The sequence below is a fragment of the Callorhinus ursinus genome, unplaced genomic scaffold (assembly GCF_003265705.2).
Source record: "Callorhinus ursinus isolate GAN/ISIS: 27379988/994484 unplaced genomic scaffold, GSC_fseal_2.0 scaffold2926, whole genome shotgun sequence".
NCBI lineage: Eukaryota > Metazoa > Chordata > Mammalia > Carnivora > Otariidae > Callorhinus > Callorhinus ursinus.
This window is the reverse complement of record NW_027399980.1, coordinates 1-6457: the sequence shown is the minus strand read 5'-3', so window position 1 is coordinate 6457 and position 6457 is coordinate 1. Positions and strand designations below refer to the sequence as shown.

The 6457-nt window shown below is 44.2% G+C and overlaps 1 non-coding gene across 1 annotated transcript; it reads left to right on the top strand.

The window, feature by feature from the left end:
* The first annotated feature begins 3576 nt into the window (after positions 1–3576).
* On the top strand, positions 3577–3650 carry TRNAN-GUU (transfer RNA asparagine (anticodon GUU)). The gene has a single exon. It is a non-coding gene; the product is annotated as a tRNA-Asn (tRNA).
* Positions 3651–6457: the final 2807 nt, after the last annotated feature.

The window sequence follows — 6457 nt, the reverse complement described above, 5'->3', positions numbered from 1 at the left end:
TGGCTGGGGATTCTCTGGGCCTCAGCTGCGGCCGCCCTCGGGGCTCCCCCTTCTTCCTGCCTAGATCTACTCCAAGAAGATACCAGAGGAAAAGAGGACCATGATTTTTCCTTCTATTCACAGAGTCTTTGTAGTTTTCAAGTGTTTGTAGATAAAAGCAGATTCTCATTTTGTTGGTCTGGAATGGCAGAGAGATAGAGACCTAAGAAGAACTAAATATACTTTGTATAAGTACCATAAAGTTAGAGGAATAAGACTACCCATTTTAAGACTTACTATAAAGCTTCAGATAACAAGATATTGTGGATAAGCAAAGGGATAGACACACAGACCAATGAAACAGAGCAGAGGGGCCAGAAATAGGACTACAGAAATATGTCCAATTGATTATTGACAAAGGTGTAAAAGCAATTCAGTGAAGAAAGACTTTTTTCTTTTCAACAAATTGTGTTGGCATAATTGGACATCCATGTGAAGAAAAATTTCACCTAAACCATACAGTTTATACAAAAAAATGAACTCAAAATGGAGCACAGGGTAAATGTTTTATAGAAGAAAATCTTCATGACATGGGGTTAGGCAGTGTTCTTAAGTAAGTCATCAAAAGTTCTATCCAGAAAAAAAGAAAAATAAATAAATAAATTGTACTTCATTGAAATTAAAAATGTTTTCAAAAAAACAGCTAAGAGAATGAAAAGTTACAGATTGAGAAAAAAATTAACAAATCACAAATATGACAAAAGGCTGGTGACAAGAATATATAAAGAAATCTTAAATTAACAATAAGGAAACAAACAATAATGAAAAAGTAGACAAAAGACATGAACAGACTTCCTTAGAGGATATAGGCACATGAACATCATTAGACATTAGGGAAATGCAAATTGAAACCGTAATGAAATACCATTACACACCTACTAGAATGACAGTACCAAGTGTCTGGGATAAGGAGTAACCAGGCAGTTTCTCATAAAGTTAAGCATACAAGTACTATATGATCTAGCATACTTGGGTTGCCAGGAATTTGCCTTAAAGAAATGAAAACTAACGTTCATACAAAAATCTCTACAGGAACATTCATAGCTACTATATTTGTAAGAGCAGAAGCTACAATCATCAAATATGGTTCAAAGGGTTAACTGATAGACAAAACAGTGGTATATCCACTGGATGGAATACTGTGCAATAAAAAGGAATTGTTGATGTACACAACAACTTAAAGGAATCCCAACTTCACCATTCGGAGTAAAAGAAGCCAGCTGAAAAGGCTGCATACTATATGCTTCTTATGACATTCTCAGAAACATAGAACTATAGTGAACAGATCAGTGATTGCAAGGGCTTATGTTTGCTGCGAGTTCTAAAAGTAACAAGAGAGCACAAAGAAGTTTTTGGTGAGATGAAACTGTATGTATTCTAATTATGGTGGTGACTATACAAATCTACATTTACGTTAAAATTTATGGAAAATTTGTACCAAAAGAAAAGGTCCATTTCACTATGATAATTAAGACATCTGCAGAAGTCATACACTACAGACTGAACAAGCTAGATGTGAAAGCTGGGATTTTTGTCTTCTACCTAATAGTAGCAAGAATTCGCTTTCCAAGGCAATGCTGGGTGCTTTTCTTCAGTCTTACCCATAAATTAAAGTGAGTGGTTCCGGGTGTACGCTCTTTCTTTCCTCAAAGCGGGTCGGCCTCGCCTCTCGGGGAGGGGGTGAGGGCGGGCACTGCGTGCGCTGCAGACCTAGGCTGAGGGCGAATTTCGGCCTTTTCCCAAGTTAGGCAGGTCTCTGCTCCCTGTCGTGAGCTGAGGCTGGGAGTTCCGCCACGTGGAAGCTCGAGAGCCTGATTCAACTGTTCGCAGTCTCCAGTTTCATAGAGGGAAATCGCACCATACCGCCGGCTTTACTGGGGTCGGGGGTTGTTTAAAGAGAAAAATAGCGAGTTGGATAACGTCATAAGTCGTATTAAAGCCAAGGTTACTAGGGTCGCAACGCGGACTGCTAACCACTGTACCATCAGCGCAGGCCAACGACAACCTGCTGCGCTGTGGATGAGACCTATTAACTGACCTAAATAGCCTCAACGTTTTTTTAACTGTTTTTTCTTTCAGTGGCTAGTGTTGGTGTCTCTCAGCTTTCTTTTCACTCCTCCTCCCTTTGCTCGTTCTCATACTCCAGAATGCCCTCACTCCCACCCACTTCCTTCTCCTCTTCAGCTCTCCTCGTCACCTTTCTCCCTGCGCCCACCCGCGTCCCCTACGCTGAGGCCGCCGCACTGTCCTGGGTGGGGAGCTCAGTGACGTTCTAAGTGGTGTCTGTCCTCTAGAGGTTCCCACGATCCGGACCTTAACCTGGTTCTAAATCAGTTTCCAGTATAAAGATATTAAAGAATGGCGCCTGGGTGGCTCAGATGGTTAAGCGTCTGCCTTTGGCTCGGGTCATGGGATCGAGCCCCGCATCGGGTTCCCTGCTCCTTGGGAGCCTGCTTCTCCCTTTGCCCCTCTCTCTCTCTTTCTCTGTCTCTCATGAATAAGTAAATAAAATCTTAAAAAAAAAAAAAATGGCCGGCTTTCACGTTTTCCCATTCAAGGGATTCTCCAGGACTAAAATTAATAGTTCAAGGTGAAATTCTTGGCGCTTCTCCTGTCCCCTCCAGGCCCCTGCGGCGGAATGGACTCCTTCACGGAGCATTTATTGGGCGCCTACTAAGTGCCAGGCAATATCGTAAGCGAGGGAGCTGCATTGTGAGGAAACCCAAGGTCCCTGCCCCCATGGAGCTATCACATCTAGAGGCATCCAGGGGGTTAGCGCGGTGGAGGCACTGCTGATTCTGGTTCTTCACCGCGCGCGCGCGCGCCAGCCCGCCCGCCCCCCGCGATCTGGAGGGACTCGCGAGGAGCGGGACAGATGAAGTGGAGCAAAGAACTGGAAATGGATGACTTCAAACAGAGAGGCTGCGGTTGTCACCCGGGCACCTGATGTTTGATCCTGGGAGTTCTCCACTCATTCGGGCTCCAAGTCATCGCCCAAATTTAGGTACTCACACGACTCTTGGCCTCAATGTCTCCCGCGCCCTCAGGCTTCTGGAGCGGGGAGGGAGGTTAGGCAAAACAGAAGAGTTGAGGGTGCCCTAGCTTGGGCACAAAGAACACTTCTCTGTACCTCTGTACAATGAGACCATTATGTATACTTCGCCCCCACCTCGTTTTACTGAGATTGAAATGAGATACAGCACTTTATAAGTTATAAAGTTATATAAGATACATAGCGTAATGACTTGACTTACATACATTGTGAAATGATTACCACAAATTTGGTGAACATCCATCATCTCTATAGATAAAAACATTTTAAAATGTATTTTTTCCTTTTGATGACTCATAACAACTACTTAACAACTTTTAAATATACTAGAATATATAGTATATATACAGCAGGGTTAACGATAGCCCTCATGTTGTGCATTATATCCCCAGTATTCATTTCTATTATAACTAGATTTTGAGGGACATGAAACCATTATGTATATAATACAATTGACCAACAGCTTACACAGCGCTTCACCACCTGTCTCTGTGGCGCAATCGGTTAGCGCGTTCGGCTGTTAACCGAAAGGTTGGTGGTTCAAGCCCACCCAGGGACGTTTGTGTTTTCTGGCGAAGCTAGCTTTCAAAGTCTTTCTATTTCTCTTCGGGGTACCGAATTTATGCTTTTATTTCCCAGGCACCACCAGCATCGAGTGCCCCTTTGAGGAAAAAGTTTTGGAGATCCAGAGCATACCTAATCTACACCCGCCCTTACATCTTCCCCCACTTTTCAGAGGCTGGTTTACAGTTTAGCCAATTCGGAACATTGTAAATCCCTAAAATGGAGAACAAGAGAACCCCGGTCACACCCACGGTGAAGGCACAGGCTCTGCGTGGGAAACTTAAGCAGTCCGAAAAAGTTATAGACTTTTCTTCCATTTTTATATGTAAGATGAGTAAAATGGAGTATTTGGGTTGTCCAAAGTTTAAATGAGATGTGTAGGGAAAGCATGTAGCCAATGACTCTTACAAAGCAAATGTTCAATACACATTAGCTCTTACCAGTCCATTGCCATCAGCATTTTCATTACCTGCTTTGTTATTTTTAGTCAAGATCCTTCTTGATACAAATGAGTCATTATTCAAACAGTCTCTAATTGATGGTCATGCAATTGGTTCCAATATTTATTATCACACATACTACTGTAGGGAACAGACTTACACAGATATCTGTCATCACTTCTCTCCTCTCCAGAGTCCTGAAAATGGAATTGTCAGATCAAATTTTGCTAATTCCTGCCTAATTACCCTGAAAAGAAAAGGTAGCAGGTCATATTCCCCGCATTTTGTGAGAATATTCTTTTCTCCAATGTTTTGCCAAAATTGGATAGTATTTCCCTACCATTTCATTTGAACCTATTTTTGCTAACATTTTTATAGACCTACAGTGGGAAAATGTTCTGTGCAAGACACCAAACCCAGAATTCTTCCATGAAAAGAGCCAATAATGTGACTACATAAAAATTTATATTCAATATACAAACAATAAACTTTAAATTTACAATATGTACATATATGGCAAAGGAATTATTTTGTATTTGGGACAAATTTTTATCAAAGTTATATATACTCATAAGTTTATTTAGGAAAACAGCAACCCCCCCTTTACTACTCCTTGACTTTCAAATTGTAGGTATTATCTCTCACATACTCCTCTATTATCACCCCCACACCCAAACACACCTCCTCTTGCTTTATCCTTCAGTATATTTGTATCATAATTGCATGGGTCAATTGTTATATTATTTTAACGATGTAAGCTCTACATTCACAGTTGGGCCACATAGGTTACAAATAGGAACAAAAGACCAGTGTCTTCAGGGACTCTTTTTTTCAAGTGGATAAATCTGAGGTTTATTTACTCTTTGGTCATCCCCCCTCCTCTTTTTTCATATTCCAGGGAAGTACTGGATGTGATTGGTTGAGCTTGGGTCAATGCCCTCTCCTTGACCAAATGAGGGCAGAGCACCTTCATGAACAGTACAAAGAAGACATTATCCAAGAAAGGAGCAATAATTCCAAAAACAAAAAAGAAAAATGCTGGGGTGCTGGGAGGCAACAAGAAGGACAAGAAGAAAATGATTATCACTCTGCAATGGATGTATGTAGTAGAGTATGGATCCAGGATGAGGGGAAAGGAGTTTTGAGAGATGTAGGCCTTGGATATGCTTGTATGGGTTGAAGCCATACATGTCAATGGGGCAGCAGAGGGGCTGGGAGTGGAGGAGCATCTGCCCTTCCTAACCTGAGGGGACCAGTGAGGGACTGGCCTGGTCACCAGGCAGACAGTGGGCTTGAACTAGAGGAGTTCAGGTGAGAAAATAAAAGACGGGTATCTTTTCCTTGAAGCAAAGTCTGGAGCTCAGGTCTCGGTAGGGAGTGAAGAAGCTATAGTTGACCAGATCAGGGTACTAAAATCTATGGATAAATGCAGTTCCATTAAAAGAATCGTTCTCGTAAAGAAGGCGGAGGTCAAAAAGGAATGTCTGCGATGCTTTGCAGAAAGCCTATTGATTAACCCTGACTGGTCCCCTTGCTCAGTCTCCTGGCCAGACCCCCAGACTCCACGCTCTGGAAAGGCACAGTCTGCTCAGCCACTACATGTCCAGCAAAGAACTAGTCCCTGGCAATCTTCATGGTCTTGGGTGCCTCGACCCTCTCCAAGCCTGTCCTGCCGGCAGTCGTCTTGCAAGGGGAGAGAAGGGGGGGAAAGGCTACTTGCCAGTTAACGCCAAGGAATTCAACAAGGTCCTAACTTGGTTCCCAATAACTTGTAGGTCTATTTACCCTCCTACTCCAATTCCACAATTACTGAAAAGAGCAAGGACAAACGCCAGGCACGCACATTCTTCAAACTTCTCGGGGGGGTGGGGGGTGGGGTGAGACCAACGCGATTCATTCCAAACGCAGGAGCGCTCCAGAGTGAGCCAGAAGCGGCAACTGACCCGGCGCGGCGAACGCCCCGCTCCCCGCTCCCTGCCCTCGGATCCCGCCCCTTCCCCGTTTCGTCCCTCCCGCCTTCGGGCCCTCACCCGCTTGCTTTTCAGAACCTCAAAGGGAGCCCTTGAAAACCAGTTGTAGTTTATAGTCCTTTGTAAACAGGTGGAAGTTCCAAAACTAAGAGAGATTTGGCGGCGAACATTTTTACTGGCTATGCGGTCCTTCAGAACTTGTGACCAGATTTTTCTCCCGAGCGTGTTTCCATCCTGTCCGGTCCTAAGGCGGCTTCTCCGGGGAGCAGAGCCGCCCCAGGAACGGGGTGGGGGCGTGGTTCAGGACTCGGAGGTGCCCTGGCTCGTGTCACCTTCGCCCCGGGAGGAGCCCCGAGGGCGGCCGCAGCTGAGGCCCAGAGAATCCCCAGCCA